The sequence below is a fragment of the Parus major genome, chromosome 3 (assembly GCF_001522545.3).
Source record: "Parus major isolate Abel chromosome 3, Parus_major1.1, whole genome shotgun sequence".
NCBI classification, from domain to species: domain Eukaryota; kingdom Metazoa; phylum Chordata; class Aves; order Passeriformes; family Paridae; genus Parus; species Parus major.
In genome coordinates this window covers 56,138,691-56,165,230 of record NC_031770.1, presented here as the reverse complement: position 1 = coordinate 56,165,230, position 26,540 = coordinate 56,138,691, and the positions used below count along the sequence as shown (strand labels likewise).

The 26,540-nt window shown below is 38.4% G+C and overlaps 1 protein-coding gene across 2 annotated transcripts in view; it reads left to right on the top strand.

The window, feature by feature from the left end:
* PLEKHG1 (pleckstrin homology and RhoGEF domain containing G1) overlaps positions 1–26,540 on the top strand; it is a 126,743-nt gene that overhangs the window by 5,399 nt on the left and 94,804 nt on the right. The window contains exon 2 of one of the 2 annotated variants that reach the window (XM_015623059.3): positions 7,214–7,282. The gene's annotated coding sequence lies outside the window, so the exon portion shown is untranslated. Of the gene's footprint in view, positions 1–7,213; positions 7,299–26,540 lie in introns of both variants that reach the window. The other variant, XM_015623062.3, reaches the window with a different exon arrangement.

Below are 26,540 nucleotides of genomic sequence, written 5' to 3'. Positions count from 1 at the left end.
TCCCTTCCCTTCCCTTCCCTTCCCTTCCCTTCCCTTCCCTTCCCTTCCCTTCCCTTTTTCAAGATGTAGTGAACAGGTATAAATTGGGCTGGCAGCAGTTTCCCATGACAACTTTTGACTGAAGCAGCGCTAATTAACTTTGAATCCTGTAAGTCTTGCTTGCCTGCTCGGATTTTCAGATTGCAAGTGGTGCCAAGCCTCTTCCTGTGGACTTACATTCTGTAGAAACTTGAATGTGAGCCCTGCCCAGATGTTTTAAAACCTAACTTAATGAGCGTTAACATTTAAATATTTGAACCTTCATATCCATTCAGCTCTTTCAGGATCACACTCCAAGCATTACTATCATTAACTACTCTTTTCTGCTGATAAGCTGTGTGCTTCCTTTCACTGGAAGTACAGAGCAGAGATAAAAAGTGTGTCATGGGTACAGTGGTTGAATCACCAGCTTATTTGCTAGCTCACAGCCATAGTAGATAAAACCTTGGTACCTGTCTTGGGAAGGAGATGGCTGTTTGGGTTGTCATAAGGAGCAGTGCTTGGAATAACGTAACAGCCAGTTTCTTTTCATGGTCATGGCTAACATCTTCCGGCATTGTCATCTGGGTGTGGGCTTCAAGGTCAGTTTCTGCCTTTTAATTAGCCCACATAAGAAGTCTCTAGCTCCTACATTTAATGCATAGGCTCTAGTGCTTGTGCTTTCTCCCATGTTTCCCCCTGTGTTATGCAAAGTTATCTGTAAACACAGGCAAGTTTTACTCCCTCACCCCCTGTAAACTCTGGTTTGTTAAAGTATTTACCAAGGTTTACCCTCATGTATGTTCCCTAAGATTAGATACACTATCTGCTGCAGCTTCGCTGTGATTTCTACATACCAGAATCAATGTGCTGTTTGGGGATTTTCTTTTTGTTTTTGTTTCATTTTCTGTATTTGCATTGCCTACCCCAGTGAGTCCAGATCATAGCTGAGGTCCCAACACATTTCAGAAAGGCAGAGGCAGAACAACTTGCTTTCTGCTGCTGCCACTGATCTGTGGTACTTCAGTGTAAAGTAAGATAGTGCTTTATGTCCTTGATGTCTGATATGGGGGAAAAAATGATAGTTCCTTCTTTGTAAGTAATTTTGAGTGTAGGTGAGATGAAGAACTATTTATTTGCATGTCAGTAATCCTTATCATTTCAGTATGCACAGAGCTTTCCACTTACTGTTTTAAACTGAAACCGAGTTAATAGCAGAAACCTCGGTTTGGCTTACAAGCAGTATTGGTGCTGCCAAGATGAGCATGCTTCATATTTAAGTGCTTATGAAGCTTTCTCACTGTTTACTTTGCAGTTCCTTCTTGCTGTCCTGATAAGGTGCCTCATGAGGTTCCTCAGAGAGCTGTCACACCTTAGTGTCTGAGTGATGTCATCACAGACTTCACTTGCTTGTAGAAACACTAATTTCTCTGAAGAATCAGCAGTCTTAGCCTATTTGAATGGTAGACAAAGACATATTTAACAATAAATCACTATTGAATTTGGAGAGATATTTTGCCTTCCCTCATACTCTACCAGCATGTGGTTTGCAACATCTTTCTGTCAGTCTTTTCTGGTAACTGTCAGTCTTTCTCATGTTGGCTGAATCTGAAGTCATAAATCTCTGATTTGCTTTATCTTGCTCATTCTGTGCTCCTCCTGCCTTGAGGTTGCTGTCTGTGTCCTGCTGGCAGACAGGACCACTTATCCCACTCCTCACTCGATACAACTGCTGAGAATCCTTGCCTTATCAGGCTGGTTGTACTGTGAAGGCTTTTCTGCCTTATGGCATGAGGAGATTGCCTCCAGCATCTCCTTCTCCTGAGCTTGAACTCATTTAATCTTCTGAGTTTTACCCAGATTTTTGGGATGAAGCTGCTGACTTACTTTCTTAAACTCTACTTGCAGTACCAAGCATCAGGCACAGTGGAGATGTTTTGGTAAACTACTCTAGAATACTGTGATCTGTTATTAAGTGAAAGCAAGTAATTTATGAGGGTATTAATGACCATTTAATCTCCAAGGTTTCTTTTTGATATATAGGGCAGCATCTTGGCATGCTTGTGCTCCTGCATTGCTTTAGATGACATGATTCCTAAATTGGTATAGAGATGTCTGTGCTAGGAAAGTCAGTGCTAGGCAGATTTCTCAGGGGAAAAGGACAGGTTTTATTCCCTTCAGGAACAGTTTTCCATTTTCTTAGAGTCTTCTAGCAGGGAAATGCAGACCAGAGCATTAAGAAAACCCCATTTTTCTCTTGGTGCGAAGGACAGAGTGGTTTGCTAAGGCACAAGCTCTTCTGGGCGGATTTTAGAGCTGATCTCCTGCATTCTGATTCATCCTGATGATCTCAGTTACTGCAGTTTGCACTTTGCCACTTCGCCTGCAGCAGTGCTCTCCTTAGCAGTCTGGCCTGTTCTCAACACAGGTGTGCCTCCTCATGGCTGTGCATGCTGACAGTGTCACTTGTGCTCCTCATCTTAGAGCTAGGCTGTCCTGCTGCTGCCATGCACGCTGCAGATCCAAAAGGAACCACGTTGAAGAAGTTCTTTCTGCAACCCTGCAGCAGAGGATCGTGCTGATAAACAACCTCTGTTCTCTGTGCTTTTGCACTCCTCAGGCCCCTTCAAAGCAGTTTGTTCATCCAAAGCACAGAACAGGTGCTGACTCAGACTCCCACAAGGCCAAAGCAAGGAGAAGAGGTGATTTATTTTTTTTTTCCTGCCATTTTTTGGTGAAGCACTGATGTGGCTGGGACCTGTGATATGCACAGGTAGGGTATGGAGAAGGAAGGTTTTCTCCCAGACATCACTGCGTGCTGTTTGGATAGGATAAGAGCCATGTCTGCTTTTCAAGGAAGAATTCTGAAAAAACAAAACCATGATGATCTCATTTTCTCTCTTCAGAAGAAAAGATGGTCATCAGCCTTTGTGAGTCTCTTTCATCTCATATTGCTGGTATACATACCTGACACATGCACTTGCCCACCCTGGTTGTGTGCATCATGCAGCTCTTGGAGCTTCCACAAGGATCTGGATACTAGGGTAATCTGGATGCTTCTTCATTGCTGCATGTCTTGTAGTCTGCCTGCTAAATGTTATGGGTTTTTTTCCCTTTTGCTCTTTAAATCAACATCAGTGTTGCACAAAGAGTTCTTTCAATATTTAATAGAGGATCAGTGATGCCCATCTGCTGATGATTTCAGGAAAATGTGTTGGGTTGGTTCCTTTTATTTGTTAATTATAAATATTGAGTCATATCGGGGTGATTAGTTCTGGTATCTGGATCACAGTTACTTGTCTATGCCTGTACTTGCCCAATGCTGACTTCTTTCCTGGGGACAGTTTGTGGTCATACCAGGGATGGTCTGGAGTTCTGGCAAAGACTCACTCAGCGGTTGACCTTGTCATGCAACTCACTTTTGTGCTGTTCATTGTTGTGAATGGGTAGAGTGAAAGAAACTCCAGGAGTGCTGCATGAACTTAGTCCATGAAATTAGCTTAATATGTCTGGGAAAGCTCTCAGCTGATTGCATGTGGAATAAATCCGTTTGCTTGGGATGTGGCACATTTTCCATCTGTTAATCGGTTATGTCGTGCAATGAGAAGGTGCTACAGTATGTGGCCTTCCTGTAAAAGCAAGCTGCATTCCTCAGCCAGAAAAGTTGGGCTTTAGGAACTGGCACGTAACTCAGTAAAAGTCATGTCAAATAACTTTTTACTTTAGTTCTCCTCCCTGGTGATTGAACTGGCACAATGGTTTGCTGTCTAGCGCATGTGAACATCTACAAAGAATTTTATTCTGAGCTTTTCTTAGAGGGTCACTATGTGGATTTGTTTGGCAAGAATATTTGTTTTAAAATGCTACAGTATGTGCTGACACAATTTTGTTATGTCCAATACACAATATAATCCAAGTTGTAAGGATGGAGTTGTTTTGATGTGAGGTGTGATTGGAGCCTAGGTGAGTGCAGGAATGTCAATGAATGGAATGAATGTCTTGATATCCTAGTTGAAATTGAAGCAAGTTCCCACGTGCAAGTTTGTGGAACACAATTGCATGTAGTTGGGTGGCTCTGGCTTACTGTGGTCATTTAGCCTAGCTGAGGCAGGATAAGGGAATTCTTTAAAAGCAGAGATTTCAAAGCTCAGACCCCATGATTTGAGGGAACCTGTAACTGGACTAAAGTGATAAAGTTAGCTTTCACCACGCAGAGAGTGTGTAGAACACAAGGGTTATGTGTCATTTACACTTTCTAGGGAAACTGAGGTGAAGATAATCTCAATGACTCCTAAGGAATAAAGTAAAGCACCCATCCTCTTACTGAAAATTATTTTGGTTGCCTCCCATGTAGAGCACTCCTGAAAAGAGCACCTAAATTTTGCTGCATTTTGAAAGATATTTTTCAAGCCTCTGGGCTTTTAATTTAACATGATAGTGTGAACTCCAAGTTCCAAACTGTTTTTCACAGGACAGCCAGACATTATGGTTCAAGGCAGTTTAAATATCTGAATGCAGGTTTCTTTGGTGCTTTTTTTTTAAGCTGCTACTTGCTTGATGCTTTAACCCTGCATGTTTTCTAAAAGTGATTAAGAAGTAAAGCTTTTTGTTAATAACTGTGATATATTTCTAGACTAATTAAGACTATTTCAAATCATGCAAACTTTTTAAAGGTGAAATCTAAATTACAGGACAAATTACAGTATATTTGTTAAGCACTTTCTTGAAAGGAAGATGCAACATCTTTTCTTCATGATAGCTTTTCTAGTACAAAAATATTCCATTTTCTCTCACTGATGGTTGAGAAATAAACTACTGAATTTAAAAAAAAATAATCACAGGATGAAAAATGCATTTTCCTTACAGATTATCCTGTTATGTAGTATGAAATCTGTAGAAAACATTCTTGGAAAAGTTAAAGAGGGTTGGTAGAACATTCTGTAGCATCCAACAGCTTGTAATTTAGTCCATTTGGATATGACTGTCAGATCTGTCTGATCTGTCTCAGATCATCAGTTGAAAGGTTTTGAAAGCCCATTGTATTCACTGGGGGTTAGAGAATATCTCAGCTTTTGGCAAATAATTTTGCCCTTGAACTAAGCAACTGTTACTGATGAAACTACTGTCAAATGAGAGTCTCAGTAAAAAGTTTAGGCTTCTTTGGGGTCATCTAGGTTCCTGATTTTCCTTTATTATATAATTATATAATTATTTATATTTTATATATACATAAATACATACATATATACATACATACATATATATATACACACACACACACACACACACACAAACGTGTATATATTTAAATGGCTGTGGTTGTATTGCCAGTCTGTTTTTTCTAGGGTTCTTAAAGAAACTGGGTTCTCAAGCAGTTGAAATTGAGTCCTTTGACTCTGGAGGATTTGAGGCTAGGGAAATTTCCATGATAAGTGGAAAGTAGGATGGTAATTATAGGTCACTATTAATTTCTGTTTTGCTTAATTTACAATCTAAAGTACAGGCAGGTTGGGCATTTGAATGTTACAGCTGTTACAGGAACTTGGTGAGACTACCATGTCTACATGTATTTCCTTATTCAGATCCCTAGAAATGTTAGTGGAGACTACTCTCTGTCTTCAGTTATTAAAAGGAAGAACTAAGTGAAGTAAATAAAATTGTTGCTGTAGTTGTCACTCAGTGATACCAAAAGAAAAAAATACACTCTTTCTGTCTGTGAAATTGCCTGTAGTGTTCATTTATTGCTGTAAAGATAGCGTGGAGAAGGAAAATGTATGGATATTTTATTAAAAGAAAATTTCAGATGGAGTAGTTTTTTTGTATTTAAAAAACATCTGTAGATGAGCATTATGCCCTATCAGCAAGATTGAATTGATGGCATTACTGTTGAAGGTAGACTAGTATTTTTTAAATGGGTCTTTGAAATATAAAATTTTGCCTGTTTATGATTTGGTTTGCCTAGACCAAATTAACTTGGACAGTTAGCAGGGACTCTCATTTATTTTGGCATAAGAACAAGCCTTGGGCAGAGCTTCCTGGTCTCAAAAAACTGGTGATGGTAAGAGGCCTTCGTAGTGTTCCCAGCCAGCTGAATGCCTGAGGTATTTTGCCATACAGGAAATCAATTGCAGCTGAATGTGCACTGTTTCCACTTCAAGTATATAAACAGGCCTTATGATGATATAAAAAAGAAGAAAGATATTAAATAGTTTCTTGAAAGTTCAGAACAGGAACATTTGATGTTCAGTTTCTGTGGATTCTTCACTGTCAGCTTTGGCTCAGTCTGTGGCACAGAAATAGCACAAGAAGGAGAGGTGAATTAATGTTGGATACTCTAGAAAAGGGTAACGTAAAGCAATGTCTTAGAGAAATGAAAATAATAAAAAAAAGGTATCCTTGTTGAGCTCCAGTTGATATTCTGCCGAGGCTGGGAGGGGCTACAAGTTTAGCAGAGGGAATGTTCTTTTCCCTGTTAAACTAAAAATCCTCCATTTTTATACTTCAAGGCAGGCCAATAAATTTTGCGAGAAAAAAGCTGCACCACAGTTGTACCTACATAGCTGGTTTTTGTGAAGTGGCAGGAGAAACATTATTTTTCTTCGGATATTTATCACACTTTGTTGACCTTGTGAAAATACCTAGATTTGATGGAGGTACCAGGCAGATCACAGTGACCCATTCTCTGATGTACTTTATAGGCCACTGATGTTGCCAGGGAAGTGAGGGCTCATTTGGATAGAGGTTTCCAGGCATTAAAGATAATTAAGTTGAATATCAGCTCTAACAACTTCCAGAAGGAGTGTGGCCTGAAGTCCTTGGGGTTTAGGGCTTGGAAACTCAGCAGTTCTTCCTTGCTTCAGCACAGGCATACAGCACAACCATAGGCAAGCTGTCTGATCTAGATTTTTAAAGATATGTAGGTAGGCAGAGGTGGTAAAGGCTCTTAAAGGGATTTTCAGAATCACATTAGTGTCTAATGCCTATTCAAAATCTGACTTCTTAGCTTGTCTGAACTGGATTCAGCCCGTGCTATGTTTTATTCAGCTGCTCTTTAGGTCAGAACGGGAGGTGTACGTACGGCGAGCGTGACTTAGGGGGAATAAACTGAGGTGTGCCTAGACCCCTGCTGAGCTGTGCAGCTGAGCTCCCTTTTATCCTTTCTCTAATTCTGTAATTTCCACCCTTCTTCCTGCAGAATGCCAGAGATTCAACGGAGGAAAGGAAAAGTGACTTCATTTTGCTCAGCCTAACAGCGATATATTTGGTGAGTGCTCTACCAGGTAAATTTTTTTACAATTATTTTAACTTCTCTTTTTTAAACTTCATTTTAAAAGTGGGATGATGTTTGCTGTTCCTCTGACTGAGAGGATTACCACTGGTATATGGTGAATGTGCCTCAGGTTAACCATGAGGCTGCTTAGTATGCAAATCCACAGTAGGTCACTGTGCTGAACGGGCCTGGCGTGTGGGTTAGCCAAGACAGGGTGTTCCTCATGTGCGCTCTGTGCTGATTAAATCAAATTTTTTGCTAAGTTAAATCAAGTTTTATGCTAATTAAATCAAATTTTAGGGGGACACCTAAGCATTTTGGGGAGCATAACTGTTCAGTTTTAGTCTTTGTTACTGAGACCGAGGTTTTGCTAAAGATCTGTAGCTGATATTTTGTTTGATTGTTTGATTCTCTCCCTTTGGAAGTAGAAGTGCCACTTTCATGGAGAAGCAATGGTCTCCCTATGGGGTTGGGGAGATTCAGGACAACTTTTGTTCTCCTGAGATTTCCTATATTAGTCTATGTAATTTTAGTTTATTTTTTACTGATTTAATTTTGTTTATATAATCTCACTGCCTGGAGGTCTTGGAGCATCCAGGGAACTTGGGAACGTAGGAAAAGCAGGTTGCATGCCATGGAAATGTAACCTGATTGCAATAACTGATTTCACTCATTTGATTATCTGAAACAAATTGACATTCCAGAAAACTTCACAATAGGGCTTGAAGGAGACTCTACAGAAAATATTAAATAAGAGAGCTTTAGGTGAGATCCCTTTCTCTTCCTCTCCAACAAGAAAGATTCCTGCTGCCAACTTAAAGGAATCTTTTCTTCTCTCTGAAAAAAGCAGGCGTTCAGTGGCTAACACTCAGACACTGTTGTTTGGAAAAACTTGATGTCTTACAGGTAATCAACTTCACTCCTTCCAGTGCTAATGTTGAAACCAGTGTAGCAAAGATAAGTTTATAATTTTTTTAAAAAAGGTGCATTATGTTAATTGCCACTCTGGCTTCTGTGGCCTGCAGAGGGAATACTAATATGCTATATTAGACCACTAATTAATAATATTATTCTTTTACTCTACTGATAGTGGGGCTTGTAATAAAATTCTGTAGTGTATATTTTATGATCCAATTGTGTTCAAATGTTTATGAACTTTTAGGAGAATGGCAACTTTGACTCCAGTGCTTTGAGATTGCATAACTGTAATAGAGAGACACTTGTGGGACTGCATAGCATTAGATTGAAGCTTACATCTGATGAACATTAGTGAGATCTTACTTTCATTTGGATACAAGGGAGAACAGTCTCTGTAAGTAGAAAAACATTTTGCAGAGGCTGCAAGAGGAAAGACCAGAAATTCCTCTTCAGTGTTTTCCAAAAATAGCAAGGTTTGAATTTGGTTGCATGTTTTAACATGCATTAGAGAAAAACAATTGGAATGACCTAAATTCAGTGCACTAGTTCTCTGTGTTATTTGCTGATAGTTAATTGCTAGCATATTTTTTCATCCGCAAGTGTGGAGGGGCTGTACATTCCCATCTTCCACACAGGAAATAATTTTATTTATTTAGCTTGAAGTTTGTGCCTATCCAAATGCACGCAAAGTATTTGCCTAGTGACCTTAGAATTAATTATTTGCACAACCTCTCCCCCTTCCCTGATCTCCGTTTCATTTTGATTGTGCTGCTTTACCCTGGTTTTGAGTTGCAGGGGTTTTATTGTGTTTTCACGATGAACAGAAAAGCTAACCAGCCCATCAGACTCAAATAACCTCTTTTCCAAAAGCAAAGATAACATGGATTGTGCCTGTAGCCTGAGATGCAGAGGATTTCCTAAGATTCTTTGGGATCCCTGGCAGACAAGCATTCACTGTGAAGTGCTTCGAAAAATTGTTGTGTCAACAAAACCAGAGTGTGTGGGAATGTATCAACTACGGCATTCAAGGACTAGATGAAGTGCATATAGTAAAGAATTCATTTCGTGGGAAAAAGGAAGAAACACGAAGTATGAGGACTGATGGTCCATAAAAAAAAAAGCTTAATGGTTTAAGCAGATACAGCTTTGAGGGATGGGTGTCGAATCTTACCAAATAACCACCAATAATTTTGCCTGATCTGCTTTACATATCAGGTTTAAATCTGGAATTTCTAAGAATATTTTCACTCTGAAAAACTTCTGGGGGCGGAGGGGGAAATGTTTTATAAAATTTGTTTTTATTTTGCTATTATACATTTGACTTATATAACAATATTGTATGTTTTTAATTGTTTCAATAATATGGTGGTTAGAATATCTTTAGAAGGATTAAAATGGGCTTCAGCATCTATGAAATCATAATATGTTGTAGCAGAGAAGGAAACATTAGATCAATATACTTTATTTTGGAAATTCTGCATGAGTTTTAATATGTAATGTGTTTGTGCTAGAAGTCAATACTTAGAAAAAAACTCCTTGAGCATCTGTGCATCACTGAATGCTTTGTTTAGGTCATGCCTTTAGTGGTGTGAGAGCTTGCAAATCTGTGTGGGGGTGGAGAGGAATGATTCTATGCCCACGTATGAGCTTTTCTGTAAGTCGGGTCTATTTTTGGTATGCAGTGAGGCAGAGGTACAGAGTGAAAATAAGGGTTCAGTCGCAGTCTGAAGGCCTGTAAAAGCTTTCCTATTGTGGGAAGTACCTACCAAGCTCTTAGAGCAGTTGCAGTAGTGTCCATGGGAATATTTGGGGTTTAATTTAGCATGCTAGATTAGGGCCTAATACCTTAATTAAGGCTAACATTTTCAATAAGTTTCCGGCAAACCCTTTGTGGCTGACTACAGTTGTGGAACAGACATAATATAAAGCCCATCTCTCCAGGGTTTTCAGTTGTTGGCAGTTTTATGAAAGCTGTCATTCTGTTTCAGAGTGATGAAGCTGAGCAGCAAACATAATCTTTAATAGAAGGATCCAGAGAGCTGACTAGACTTCTTAAAAATATTAATCTAAAGAATTTATGACAGTGGTGTATTGAAATTCTATGTATCTAGTACATTTAGACTAATGTTTTTATAAAAATTATGATAACTGTTTCAGAAAAGCCTTTGTTAATTGATAAAACAACTTTTCCAGATAGAAGCTGCTTAATTCTCTTGTCAGTTCCCATGTTTGGGATTTTCTGCTGTGAAAAAGAGTAAATAAATTGTCTGAAAAAATTTAAAAAATATATATAATTAGGATTTTTTTTGTAATTTGTAGACAAAGTGATTTATGTTTTAAACATTTGTATATTAAACTGTTGAACAAAACTTCTTATTTTTATTTTTTAAAAAATCCAAAGAAACAAGCTCACTCATGCCTATCTGCTTTTTTCCCCCCTGCCACACTTGCTCAGAGCAGTCAGTCCTTTCCCGCTGCCCTCTCCTATTGTTGCGGTCAAATGACCAAGGAGAAGTGTATACTTCCTTTTGTGTCCTGTAGATAGGAGTTCTTAATTGATGACTGCTGCTTTCTTTCTGGCAGAAAGGAAATGAATGGGCAGTAGTGATTATAGTACATCTGTTGTTTTCTGGTGAGCATCCTGTACAGCAGTGAAACTGTCTTGAAGAATACTACTTTTTTTGTTTTATTTTGTTTTTTTTGTTTTTTCATTTTTTTGGGGGGGAGTTTTTTTTGTTTGTTTATTTGTTTTTGGGTTGGTTGGTTTTTTGTCCTGTTTAGGACTAGTTAATAGAGAGGGTACAGGTGGCAGTATTGTTCCTTTATCACAGGTATAGCTAGAGCAGAAAAACAAATTGCACACTGGAAGAAAATAACTTGCTTTTCAAACAAGTATATTTTACATGTGCAAGTGTGCACACATACACAATCTTACAAACTCTTCAGGGATGTGCTATGTATTGGTTGTATGTGAGTCCTGTCTGCATAGTTGACTGGCCTGTAGATTCAATACTCCAAAATAAAGCTGGAAAACGCTTCCTTTGGGAAAGGGGAGAAATTATATAGCATTCATACCAAGGACCCAAAAGCTGAAACATTCACACAGCTTTCACTAAGATGCCATTTCTGAATCTGTGATACCATTGTCCAGCTCCTGCTTGAGCATCCACTGCTTGGTGTGTTGCAGCATACCTCTCAGAAGTGCTGAGGAACAAAGTGGGGAGCTCTGTAGTGTGCTCTTGCTCCCTCAGAGAGGAGGTTGGGTCTATATGGAGCTCCTTACTTGGCTTTACAGATGACAGGGAAAGAAGTTCTGGGGACAGATGAATGGTAAACTATTGGTAAGTGTCTGGCCTGAGAGAAGAATGGGACTTGATGCTGAGGAGGACAAATGTCTGGAGAAATCACTGAGGGAGGCCAGTAAAGCAGTATAGAAGCCAGTAAAGAGGCTGGGTGAAGAGGTTACGGTAGCAGAGTGTACCACAGCTTGTCCTTTCCATCATGCCAGCCATAATTTTTCCACAAGTTTTTCTTTTTAACTTTTGCATTGTAAAGGTGTGAAAGTAGTATGCGCGCTATGCAAACCCTGAGTGTGTCTTCATCATTTTGTTCTCTCTTGCCATGCAAGTACTTGAAAAACCATTGATTGAAAGTGCTCTGTAAGTCTCAATTCTTACCACTTATTTAGTTGTTCTCTATTCCTTTTCTTTCGTCCTGTTTACTTGTACCGTTTCTTGTAAGCAAAGTGCCAGTACTCTGCTTTTGCATAGACACATTGGTACTTAACGTAACAGAGTTCATGTTTGGCTTGGGTGCAGCTGGCTAACCCAAGTCAGTGGACTGGGTAGTGCTGCCCACTTCCTTGGAGGTTTTTGATGTATATGGGATAAAATTGGGTTTTTTTTCAGCCCTTTCTTTTGTCACTTGCAATCCTGAGAGCTGCTCTGTCCCTGGCCTTTTAGGAGAGGATCCCTTAACAAAGGGTATGTTGAGATGTACAACTTTCTATCCATAGGATGCTGTTTAGCTGGAAGCTTACAGCCTTCCTTAAGCTAAACAGGTTTTTCAAATAACACCTGGCACCTGGCCACTGGAGATGGGAAAAGTGAGCGAGAGCATTCTGTGCTGTAAATGTACACCACTGTGGCTGAACACAAGATTCATAATACCATAAGTGAATGATGCTGCAGTTAATGTCCCAGGTTTAGTCATTCCTTGATCAGAACAAAATTCAGATGATGAAAAAGCAGGTGATATAACCCCAAATTAAATTTAAATTGGGTGGGGTTTCCTTCTGCCTGTGATAAAACTGGGGTTTTTTACTCAAAGACTTATCTAAGAATAATTTAAGCAACTAAGTAATCCTTTTGATTTCTGAGTGAGGTACACAGAGACCCTGATATTGCCTCTGAAGCCTTTTAAACATTTAGCGTACCCCCATAGGATTTTGGAATTATCATGTATCTCTTGGCAAGCATTAGGGTGTAGCTAAATATTAGTCATGGAAAAAGCCAAGTAATACAGGAAAAACCCACAAAATCATTCAAAATTTATTTGTTCAAGTTTTTGTGAATTCCATTTTATGGATATCTTATTGAGCTTTATAAAGAGTCCATTATTAAGAAATATAGTATATTGTTAATTATAGTTTTTTACAATTCTAAGCACTACATTGATAGATTATTCTGCACCACTTGAATTACTTGTGAGAAACACTTAAATATGTGTGTGACTTAATGTATTCAGATTACCATATAGGAATTTGCTAAGATATTTTTATTAAGGAATCTTGGCTTTGGGAACAGATGTGACTTCTTTTATCATGACTTTAAGATGCAACACATGGCTTAAGAGCATCACTATAAATTATTTTTACAGATTATGAAATATTTTACAAAATTTTCAAAGACAGCTCTTTGAGTACATATGCATTGATGACTATATGCACAAGCCAAAATCTTATTAAAATTATAAATACTTCTTCCATTGAGGAAGATATTCATTAAAGATTGGTACATATCTCTTCAGTAAAAGAAACTTCAACAAGACGCTCAACCTCTAAAAGAAAGATTAGCTACTGCTTTTATCAGCATGGACATTGCTTAGAAGAAGCTGAACATCTGGTTTCCTTCTGGGAGAATTATGTTCTGTCCACTTGACCCTCTGTAAAAGTAAATATTTTTATTAGTTTTGTTATGTAGGAATTTGAAAAAAATATTTAATACACAAAAAAAGCCTCAACTTTGCATATTTAGCTTCAGTTACAGAAGTGCAGTTCATCAAATGATCATATGCCTTTGATTCATGAGTTTCTATTGTATTAAAAATTATACCAGTGTGAAATTTGATAAGAGACATAACTATGGCTTAACTTTTTCTGTTTTCCTTTTTTCTAAGAAAATATTTATTTTTCTCCCTTTCTTCCTTGTCCCCTCCCAGAATTATATTTGTCAAACCACAGATATTTCAGCCTTTGCTTCTTTCCTTCAGCTACAGCTGTAAACTGCAATTCCAGGCTAAATCCACCAGGATTATATTTGTTTACCAGCATAACTACATTTTTAATTTAAGCTTGTAAAGTTCCTTAGTAAAGACAGATGCATGATTTGACTGTGATCAAATAGAGGTTAAGGTGTGTTGGAAATGTAGATTCTAATCCTGTTTTCAAGGTAGATTACAACAGACCTTAATATCATAGTTGTTATATTTGTTTCTTCTAAGTAGAAATAGATTTCTTAGGAAAAATGCCCTCCATGCATCATAGGTTTCAACATAAATGTTACTTGTTCTGTGCTGGTATGAGAGTGTGTGGATATCTTTTAAAATACACAATGAAGCCTTTTAACTAAGGAAAGGCATTGGAGCTAATGAAATGTTACACTCGAGAAATGATTTTACAAGTCAAACCAATTAGGAATTTTTCAGCCGAAACTATTTTGTTGGAAAACAACAATTTATTGGAAACAGAACATTTCACACAAGCAGTTTTCAACAAAATTATCAGCAAGAGAAGTTTTTCAGATAGAGGATTGTAAGAAAGCCTGTTCCAGTTCCATGGAAAAATAACAATGTAACTTAAAACTCAAGTGAATACTATCTCTCAGGCAAATTCTGTCTCTATTTTTAATTATACTTTTCATTTGAATTAGTCCTTCAATGATCTCTACTCTTTCTCAGAAGGAACATGGCTATTTTCAAAATTTTACTTTTTATTTTTCCATTAACAGGGAAAGATGGTTTCCTAGTTGATTCTAGACTACCAATGTTCATTTTTGCAAATTGTTCCTATGGAAAAGAGTCTTCTACTGTTTTAAAGCAAACTTGCTGATAAATGGCAGACATGACATGATTCAAGTCATGACAAATGATTCCCTCTGTTCCTTTTCATTCCCCATTTGACATGTATCAAAATCTGATGGTGACTTATCAGTGAAATTAAGACCTACTGCAAATTCTTATAAATTTAATTTGTCCCATTTCTTGTTATTATTATTATGATTGGTCTAAACTGTGTTGCTTATGTAATAGTCACTGTAAGTGCCTGTCTCTTTACTGGATGTGCCAGCATTGGCAGTTTATTAATCTTCAGGGTGAAGTAAAGCCTTTCAAAAGACTGTGCTATCAGAGTAGACAGCTTTTGATCAAGTGGGTTGCAGGATAATTGAGCAATGCTTGTGCCAAATCTGTTTAGGATCTAAACCAAAAATACAGAATTTTTGTGTTTATTTTGGGAATAGGTTCATAGTTGCATGTTTGCCTTGTACAGCAATATTTATGAGAAATTACATTGAAGTGGACTTTAAACAGTACATTGTAATATAAAATGTTACTGTGTCTCTGAAGCACATCTGGTAATGCAAGATGTAAAGCTACTAATTTGGTCAGGACAATGAGTTCTTTATGAATTGGGGCTAGCCCATTGAAATGAGTTTGCTCCTGAATTAATGATGATGGAGGGTGGGGAATTTGGAGTAATGACCATCTGCTGGGTTGCTGATGTCCAGCAGGCTTTAAGGGACAGAGTGACGCCTGCGCTAACATGCTTGGGCAAATCTTAATATCTCTATTGTTAACTAAGCATAGAATGAGGAAACAAAAGATGGATGAAACTATAAAATTTAGGTAATTTTTTCGTTAGTGAGGAGAGTCTTCCAAGGGTTGAAGCTTACTATTATCCTATGCTCCTGAGAACAGCTTGATTTGATTCCCCCACAGGCCAGGAGAGATGAGAGGCAAAAAAACCCAAATGCTTTTTACTCTGGGGACTGGAGGAGCCCCACACAAGTGCTGTTGTGCTTCATCTCCTGTGGTGCAGCAGTGCATATGTGATAAACTATGAGTCCCTAGCTCTTTATCCCTGTTGCTACTCATTCCATGTACCTAAATTGCTTCCCAAGATGTAGTTTAACTGCCTGAAACTAATTCTCATGAAGCTCTTTAACAGCCTTTCAGCCCTGAGAGTGGTGTACATTTCTTGAGATTGTCAAATCATATTTTGTCTTACCCATACCTTTATGAGACATAAAGATATTTGAGTAAATTCTGTAGTGTAAATAACTGTGTAAATGAGGGAGGCATGAAATTCCCCTGCACAAGTAATTTCCTTCCCTGCTTTCTTGGATATTAGTCTTCAAGGTGAGTGGCATAAGCCACTGCATGCTTGCTGGAAATGAGATTAGTAGCTGGGGGTTTTCCTTAAAATGAACTGGCAGTACTGGTAGAAAAATGCATACTTCCTTCTGTGTATGTGGAAAGCATAATGTAAACACACATCTATTTATAAGTAGGCATCATACAAATATCTTAATATCTCTATAGTATCATGCTTCCTGCCATTGATCTTTATCATTCAAAGTAAACAAATAATTTTTTTCCTTGATGATTCTTGCATGTTAATCTAGGATTGCAAATCTCTACTTCCAAAAATGCTGCTCATGGCAGATATCTTGAAGATCACAGTGTCTGTGGTGTTCTGGTATGAATGGAATGGTGGAATATTTTTGAAGTGTATTGCATACTCTATATGAAGTGCTAGTGTGGATATAGGGTTTTCCCAGAAGTCTACAGCAGCAGGCTCACATTTGGGAATATGTGAAGTGTATTCACATACATATTCCTGGGGAAGGCACCAGTATCCCAGAAGAAAAGTGGAATGTAAACCACTACCCAATAATCAGGCACTGGAGGAACCATGTGCCATCTTCTTCAGGCTCTGAATATGTAGAGCATTCAAATGTTCTTCCTAATAGATTTATTTTCCTTTATTGCAGCTAAAAGTTTGAAAATCTTTTTTTTTTATTTGGCATTTTCTTATAATCTTGCTAAGTAAGCACTCCAATGCATCAGTTAAAGTAGATCTTTGACAGAGTTCTTGCAGGGTAGAAAAAAGAGCAAAACTGCAAAAAAAGCCCACAGAACATGTATGTAGTTGAAATGGACTTTATTATCTATTTCAATTTTAATACATGCTTGAATTGGTAAATGAAAAATCTATTTTTGTAATTACTTCTCTGAAAAGTGGAGGAGTTCTTTTACTTCCTTAGAGAAATATGCTGAATCTTCATCTTTAGATATTTGAGGTTGGAAGTTACAGGTTACCTGTTTTAGCTGGTAACTTTTGTACCAAATTAATTAGTCAAACAGTTGAGTTTCTGTGTAAAGTTTCCTGACAGTTAACTTTGGAGAAAAGACAAATCTAGACATACTATAAAAGTTATCTTAATTCAACCCATCAGAGTTTACATGATTCAACCTCGTTTCTCAGCCTTGTAGTTTTGTTTTGGTGGGTTTTTTTGCTTGTTTGTTAGTAAGAATAATTTGAAAGAAGTACTACCTAGTTTATGTGTTTTAAAATAGATCAAACTTTTCTTACATTTAGGTGTAAAGACTCAAAGATGTCAAAAATAACAGGTAATTTTGAAGTTTGGTACTTGCCTTAATGTTCACTATTGTTGCTTTTATTAAGTATCCTGGGTTCTTGTTTTCCTCAAATTGGGGTAGATGTTAAAATGACTAAACAGTTTTAAAGAAGTTTGGCCTTTGTTTTATAGCTACAGTTCATTGCAGCTTCTCCCCAAACTTTAATACTTTCTAAAATAATAGTTTTAAAATGTATTACAGTTGGAGTTAAAAAGAAAACCTGAAGCCCCCAAACCACAAAAAATTCCCTTCCATTAAGGATCTGCTTTACATTTCAGGCTGTCATTAGCCTGGTAATACCACAGGGATGCCCAGACTTGAGCTTGTGTATGAAACAGCCAAAGAGGACTCTTCTTGCTCTGGGAGAGCTGGGCAACTGCCTCTCCTTGTGCAAAAACCTCTTGCTCTAACACGGTGGAAGGAAGTATCCACCATTAGTTGGGTACACAGGAGCTGAAAGTTGCAAAGAAAGGTTGCTAGAGATACAGAGACAGAAAATTATGCTCCTTTTTGAAAGGTTTCTATCTGGTCTGTTTTGAAGGTCAGGCCTGAAATGTATAAGCAAACCCTGCCAGTGCCAGTGGCATATACTTAAGGGAAGAGTAGTTCAATTGCATGTAATTATACTTGCTCCTCTGCAGAGAGTATGGTTGTCTTTTTTTCTTTATTCTCTCTCTTCTGCTTTTTATGCTAGCATGTGTTTTTCTGTCTCTGTCTCCATTCAGAGTTCTTTAAATCTTTGAAGTGTGTAATAAGACTCAATTAAGAAAAAATGGTTTGAAACTATGTGTCAGCAAAGGTTTATTAGCACTGGTGGCCTGAGAGAAGAGTGCTGTAAGGTTACACCTGTGTAAGATTCAGATGGGCCTAGGAGTGTTCCCAGGCCTGGAGGATGGTCTATGATGGCTATATTTGTTGGTGTGATGTTGGGAAGTGTTAGCCTTCTCCACAGACAGTTTCCAGGCACGACTCAGTCCCTAGTGCAGTTCAGCCATCACTTCTGAGAGATGGCTTTTATGCACTCTGTTTTGGAGACTAGGATTATTCATTACCACAGATGTGTTATTCTGTCCCAGCTTGCTTTTGCACCCGGGAGCACTTTTTAGGCACATCTAATGCATTAATTTAAGAATAGCCTTTGTTTTTCTGATGATGAAACCCTGCAATGTGACCTCAGCATTTATTCATCATCACAGAATCTGCAGGTTGGTCCAGAAATCCCGTGAGTGTTTTCACTGTGGGAAACATCAAGGCTCACTTTTTATTTGATGTGAGCACATCTTCTCAGTCAGCATTTCTCTGCAGACTTTTTTAATCCCTTGCTTGGGTAAGTTTGCTCTATAGAATTGCTATTGTTTATTTCAAAGTGGATTTCTAGATGGTTTGTTTTGTAGAGAGAAATGGAGGAGTTTGAACCCAGGAAAGAAGAGTTTGGAACTGACTAGGCATTTGTGAAATTGATGTGCCCTGGTGGGTGAACCATTGGGGGAAAAGTGACAGTAGCTTGGTGATATCTCTGGGAATACAGTACAGGCTGTGGGAACAGTGGCAGGATGAGAGGGAAATTGAGTAACTGACATCAAATTTCAAGGGAGCAAATGCTTATTCCCTCTACTCCTCTAGCTTAAATGCAGTAAGGCTCAAAGGGCTATAGGAACTCATTTGCTGAGTGAGAACCACTCAGATAGAGTGGTTCCCTGCTTTTTATGGTAATATACATAGCTCTGAGTGTGTGTTTGAAATACAACAGGGACTTTCTGTTTTTTTCCTGAAGCCCCACTGAATAGGCTGGCATAATCTCAGAGTGAGGCAGGGCCAGGTGGTTTCCTCGCCCTGCTGTGCCTCTTGCTGGGTTCAGTGGGAACCTGGTGTTTTTAGTATGCAGTCTGTGTGCCTGTGTTCCTCAGAGGACAAAATGTGGGCTAGGCAGCAAGAATGGAGGAGCTGGGATTTTTATGTGCTAAGGATGGTATTACATAACTTGAAACAGCATTATTGGAATACCTCTGTGTTGTTTCAGTAGATCAGTACTTAATATTTGAATGAAACATTAAGGTTTATAAATGGTTAGTTGTGTGTCTTGGCAGTGCTTTAGGTTTGTTCCCCAATTACTAAACTCAGAAGGGTGTTTTGAAGAAAGTTCACGTAAGTTATTTCTTCCCTTAAAAGTAGAAGAAAAGGAACTTTCATCTGAATTCACCGGGCTTAGCTCTGAGAATTCAAAAGGCTTTGGAAACTGGCTGAAGGTCTTGGTACTAACTTGAGTAATATCCCTTTGAATATTTACTTTAATCAAGCCTATTTAGAGATTCCTCACACCCTGTCCTTATTTTTGTTGGTTTCCAGTACTAGATCAAATGACCAATGAAATACAAAGCTGTTTTCTTAAAAATAGGTTCTTCTGGAGTTGTCAGTGATATTTGCTGTAGCTGGATTTTATGTTATTTTAGCACAAAATAGGTATGTATTTGCTTTTGTGTTTGAAAGATAAGTCTAAGTTATATATTTTATTTTCTGACAAGGTGAACGAAGTATGAAAGTGCACAATAGTTGTGTTCTCCACATGCAGTTGTTGAGAATTACTTACAAACAACTGATTGATCTAACTGTGCCTCTTAGACTGATGTAGAAAGGAAAAAAAAACATTCAGCTGCGGGAAATCACCTTTCCAACTATAATAACTCATAAGTCATGTTATTTTTTACCCCATGTGTTTTTTCTGAATGGAAGTAATATTTTGGTCAGGGGCCAGTGAAGGTCTGCATTTGGTGATTCAGTGTTTACTAAGAAATTTGTCTCTTCTGAGCAAGAATAGTGGAGATAAGACACTTTATATATTTATATAGAAGTGGTTTCCCTAGAAATGTGTAGAGAATACAGCAGTTTAACCCAAAATAAGTGTTTATACAACAGCTTGTCACCTGCTTCTGTCAAAATGGTCATTCAAATTCCTTTGGAAATTCTGGCAGGTTAAAGATTATTACCGTGAATGGTTTCCCTTTTACGAATTTTAGTCTCCTATACTTTCACTTGTGCTGATGATGGGTGAATGAAATAATTTCCTTTCCATTTCCATTCCTATTTCATGTAATATTCCTTATTCTTTATAATAAATCTATTTAATGACTATATATATGCATGTGCTCTGACAGAGATTAATCATGAATATCATTTGAAGCTGTTAGTTTCTCTGTGCTCTGCATATGCAATTCAGTGCCACAAAAGCCAGCTGGACTCTGCCTGTTGTTACAGAACTCTGAACTGGGGACACACTTTTCAAAGCTAATATGCAGCAAGAGGGCTGTGGCTTCTCCATCCCAACTAGTTAGTGTTCTGTAGATGCCTGCAAATTTTGGCTCTAGAAAGCATGTTGTTTGCAAGCCACGCTTCAACAGTTGCACTCTGGAGTGGCTTGATAAATAGTGGAGTGTTTTTACAGGAAATGTCTCAATCTGAGTTATGAGGCCATTCATTTGGGTAAATTGCAAGGGAATGTACACAGTGCTGTTAGCTTGTCTGTTATTAATTTCCTCTTTTTTAACGTGTGTGCACAGTGTGCATATAAATATATATACATGTATACACATAGATGTATGTATTCCCAAAGCGGGGAGGAGGAGAAGCTGGAAGAGTGTGGAGGGGTCCTGCAGTCAGCAGCCTGAGCCAGGGCTGGGGGGCTGCCAGGTTCGGCAGCATTCAGAGACTGGAATATGTCAGGGCTCAAAAAGCTTTTACTGTTGACTCTTTTATGTGATTTGCTGTGTTGTTTCTTAATGTTGCAAACTCTGTGATGAAAACAAAACCTCAGAACTTTCATTAATGGTACTTCACTGCAGTCAGAAAGTTAGATAGATTTTTTCTGATGGCTGTGGGCAAAAAAACCCGCAACAAACATGTTTCAGAGGGCATGCGTAAGTAGCTTTGTTATGCATGGCTGTACTTTGGCTAGCCACTCAAATGACAATTTCTGGAAAAGCCAACTGAGTATTACTTGTCTAATAATTATAAAGTCTGTGTCTAAACCTCTCATTTCAGCAGTAATGCTGTACTCAGGAGATTGCAGTTGAAGGAAACACACAAATGGGCTTTGTAGGAGCCAATTCTCCTCATGGTGAATCTGTGTCTTAGTCTTTCCTTATAAGTGTAACGGTGTCACTGCGTGTCATGGAGACAAAACTAATGAAGGATCCACATATAAAGCGATAATTATCCATTATTCTGGTTTCAAGTAGTCTTCCCCTTCATGAATATTCCCCTTGTCAGCAATGCCAAACCAAACATTCCTTTGTATCTCCCCCCACCTCCTCCACTTTAACTCTCCAAAAGTTTACAGTTCAAGAGGAAAATATCATTCTTTCTTCTTTACTTGGAATTAACATTGTTTAGGAAAATTTTCAAGAAAGTAAATGGACTTTCTGGACAGTGCTGACATTTTTGTCTTTCATCTGTATGACCTTATTCTGAAAGTTCTGTGGTTTTCTTCTACAGTGAGGTCTGAAGTTATTTTTTTGAAAATTCCCAAGTGAATCCTAACATTTTACAAGTACTTTACAGAAGAGGTGTAGCAGCCTAATGGGAGTTGATGCATACTAATTTCTCTACTATTAGCCAGATTGGAAGAAAAACAACAGTGCTTTAAAAAATATGCACATGAGAGAATAAAGTCGTGATTTTAGTTTGGTGCAGAGCAGCATTTTGTGGTTTGCTGTTTTTTGGTTTTTGGTTTTGGTTTTTTTGTGGGGGTGGGGGGGATCTTTCAGAAATATGCTTAAGTGCAGAGAAGAAATACCCCAGAACATATTCAAGTGCTATGACTTTGAATAGCCCTTTTCTGTGTTTATACTCTTGAAAAGCATTGGGCTGTTCTGTACTCTTGGAATATTTGCTTTTGGATGCACCTTATCTCTGTCAAGTTGTCAGGGTTTACATTGCATACTGGTTATGTGAGTTGAGAAAGATGTCATTCCCTATCTCACTGCCTTGACTTTGGCCCTACACAAAGTTAAAATACACACAAATTTCATTCTTCCCATAGATAACAGCTTTTTACTGACCTTAAATCTAAAGAATTTCTCTGTAAGAGGGTTATAGAGTTTTAAATTTAAATGAAACAGGCTTCAGAAAAACCTTCATTATTATCATAGTCCTTTCCATAGTGATTTCAAGAGAAACTACTCTGCGTAATAGATGCAGCCTGGTGTCCTTACTAAGCAGATGCCAAGGTTGTTTCCTTTTTTCCTGACTAGTAAGTGTGACAAAGTTAGTGAACTTTAGTTTGGTGTCAAGAAATTTCCTGAAACAAATGAAAAATTCAAAAAGGAAATGTCAGAGGGTGAAATGCTTGCAGACATGGTAGGATTTTTTTCTACCACCATTAGATCCAATTCTTCAGACGTATTGGAATTCATTGGTATATTATCTATCACTGTAATATTTATTCAGCACATAGGACTGGATTCAAATTAATTTAAGGCTTTGCATATTATAGTTTATTTTCACTGTTATTTGACTTATTTGCTGTAATTGGATTCCTTGGGCTTCAACAACTTTGCTTCCTTGCAGCCTGTTTTAATTTTATTTCTTCCACTGTTTGAGCCTATGGTGAGATGATGCATTTGCCCATCAGTGGTCTTTTCCAAGATGATGTTTAGTGATACCCCAAGCACAGGCATCAAGTAAAAAGAGAAGTGTCTTCTAAAGTGCTACACAACCTCTGCAACAGAAAAACAATTTGGAGGAGGCTTACATCCTGTAAAAGCAGGTACCAGGGGCTCTTTACTATATATGCCAGATGCAAGTCTGGAGGGTTTTTTTGGTTGTTTGTTTTCCTTGTTTTTTCTAGTATAAGAGAGAAATCGGAATAAAAGCTGACTGTTAGGATGCTTGCTGGGTTTGCTTGTTTGTTTTTTTTTAATATCTGTGAGTGGAGTGGAACAGCAGCAGAAGACCTTGTCTTTAACCAAAAATCTTAAAACTAGTTGCTGAGCACCAGAGGCTTGAATATGAAAAAGACTAAAGAGGGACAGAATGTGAAAAAGACTAAAAAAGGACTTTCTGCGTGTGTGCATCTCTCCAATTGTTTATTAGCCAAATCAGCATCTCTCCTAATTGTAGCAAAGTTCAGAGCTTTGAAAGGAATTTGAGTAATTCTGTGATAAACAATGCTGAAATTCTTTCCTCTTCAGTTTCCTTTTCTTAACCATGTGCGCTATAAAGCAGTCTTTGCTATTGAAGAAGCTTTACAGGTTTACATCCAGCTCTGGAATGTTTTGGAATTTTATTTTCTTCATGTATTAAGCCAAAACTTTTTGGCCCAGTAGTGAGATTTAAGCTCTGCAGTTCCCTAGAATGAAGTCACAGAATGGCTTTGTTTGGAAGAGATCTTAAAGATCATTTATTTCCAACCTCCCTGCAGTGGGCAGAGACACCCTCCACAAGACCAGGTTGCCCAGAGCTCCATCTAACCTGGCTTAAACACTTCCAGGAGGGATGTGGCATTCGCCATTTTTCAGGACAACTCCTTCCAGTGCCTCCTCACCCACAGTAAAATATTTATCTAAACCTATTCCCTTTCCGTTTGAAGCCATTCTCTCTTGTCCTGTCACTACATACTCTTGTAAAAAAATCCCTCTCCAGCTTTCTCATAGGCTCCCTTCATGTACTAGAAGGCCACAGTCAGGTCACTCTGAAGCCTTCTCTTCTCTGGGCTGAACAACCGCAATTGTCTCAGCCTTTGCTCCTAGGAGAGGTGCTCCATGGCCCTCATCTGGACTTTCTTCTACAAAACAAGACCTAATGCATTTGTATTTCTCTTGAGAAAGATGCAAGAAGTGGGGATGCTAGTGGCCAGTCAAAATACCTAATGTAGATTTTAAAAGAAATACTTTAAACCCTTTTTTCCCACAAAGTCTGAACAGTTACCTGGAGTGTGCAGCTGGAAGGGTGAATGGTGAGCAAGGCAGAAGTACAGCTGTAAACCAAACATTCAGAGACTGTATTTAGGGTGACATGGTAAAATGACTGCGTAAATTCTGACAGTGTCAGAGAATTTGTTAAGGGGAAAGTGAAGTATTCTTTTCTGGCAACTGTCAGGGTTCTGGCCATGAGTTTGACTGTTATCACAATGTGAGGACTTGTACCCTAAAATCCTGTTGTCTCTTTAGTGCTGTAACTGGTGTATGTGCATAGTGCTTTCTGTGCTATTTCTGCACTTGGTGTATGCATCACAAAGTAATGGTGCTGGAAATAAATTCTTGTAATAAAGAAAATGTTGTGAACTGTGCGTTCTTTTCTCTGTTGAGGCATTTGGTTTATTTTTAAATAGGTTTGTTTCAAATTCAATTTTCTTTGTGTGGCCCTAATTAGCACTTAACACTAGAAGTAGTATTATCTAAAAAATGAAATCAGAAAACAGTGTAAGGAAAGCTCAGTTAAAAGATTTTATCTCTGTCTTTCTAAGTGTCAATAAAGAAAACTAAGCTGTTGGTTGGTTTTTGTGGAGTAACTACATGTAACACATTATTACATGGGGTTCTTTGCTCAGAAAATTCTTTGCTTAGAATACATTGTGTGCCTCACTGTATGCTTGTTGAGTAGCAGATTTCTTTGAGTAGATGACAACAGTATTTTGTGATAACGATAGCTGTTCTTGGCAGCTATGGCTTGCTACTGCTGTACTCACAATGATCTGTGCTGAGACTTGCCTCTAAGTCCCTAAATATCTTGGGACTGACCTGCTTATCCTGCTTTTCCTTGGTTTTCATCAGTGTACATCAGGCATGTCCTGTGCTGAGCCACTTTATCTAAGTCTGTCTGTTTTCTCAAGCTTAGATTCAAAAGAAAGTGTCTGAAGTTGCAAACCTTCTGTATGTAAGTGAAACATGATCTTCTGATGGATTTTCTTTTTCCTTTGTTCATGTGGGGTTTTTTAACTTTAATGAAGACCTGGAAGAGCTGCTGAGATTAACTGCACTGTACAAAGGCGTGAGAGAAGCAATATGTGTATATAATTTGAAAAATACCCAGTGCTTTACAAAATAATTCTGTTCATTCTGGTTCTGGGGAGTTTTAAAATAAGCAAAAGGTGGTGTAGCAGCATAACTGTCAGGCTGCCCAAGCCCAAGTCCAGACTTGAGTGATAAGCATGACAATTCAGAATGATTTTTAGCACTTGCCCGACACGCTGACCAGGAGGGAGAGACAGGTTCTGCTGCAAACACTCAGTTTTGTCTTCCCATGGAGCAGCAGCGAGTGCCACCTGCGGGAGCCCTGCTGGAACCGATGCCTTACAGCTCCGAGAGGCAGCATCCCAGGAAAGCGCTGTGGCGGTTTCCCAGTGCCACAGAGGGAAGCGTTGGGTTTGTTTTCTGTCACCTTTCTGTAGCACAGTGTGACTGCCCGTTGTTCTTGAGCAAAGCTGCGTGTACAAAAGAGAACATGCTAAAAAACATTTTCAGAAATACTCATTAATGGTTCATTTTTACAGATAGAGAAATAGCAATGGTTAATTATACTAAGGAATTTCCTACAAACTGTACTGAGCTGACTTGAGTTTGAAAGACAGTGCTTCTGCTCACCTGAGAAACTACTGTGAACAGCACAGAGTTAATACATATATGCAGGAAATACACGCACTTCACCAATAAAAGCGGATGTCTTTCTTAGTCAAAGCTTAGGCTTTGAGCATATGTTTCACAAAGGTATTTGGGGAGTGTCAGTCAAGATTTTGATCACTCTTCCTCCTCCCACAAGACCCTGTGGGGAGTTTTCCTCTTTGTTTCACTTGGCATAGAGGCAGCATATGCTGTTTTAGGTAAGGAGCCTTGTGACGTAGTTGGACACAGACCAAATGTTGAGTATGGTTCATCTTTTCAAGAAGTTCTATTCAAAGTTTGAAGGAGAAAATACTGTGTCACATTCCCTTCTAGACCTCATATCCGGTGTTACTTTGTAAAAAATACACTGCCTTGCCATGCAGACTGAAACATGATCATTAGCTGCTGAACTTGATCTTTTAGTGGGTTTGGAAAACCATGACCAAAACCTTGGAATAGCACTGGGAATGGAATGGATTCAAAACTGTTGGAGAGATGGGAGGAGGGAGAGGATATACGCGTAGCGGTTAAACCACAGAGGAGCCAGACAGCTTATTCCTTACATTAGAACATTTATGATGTTTTTCACATTCAAACATGGTGAATTACAGCAAACCAGAATGAAAGTGACAAAGGGATTCTGTGATTTGGTCTTTGCCTGCTGGCAAAAAGTTAAGTATTTTGGATTGGGGCCGCAGTATGGATGATTAGGCAGAAACTAGGCAGAGGATGCTGTAGATTAAGTATATTTTGAAGTGGGCAGGAGAGAGAGTGATGTTATTGTGGCTTTCATCAATTGGCATATGTATAAAGGGGGTTTT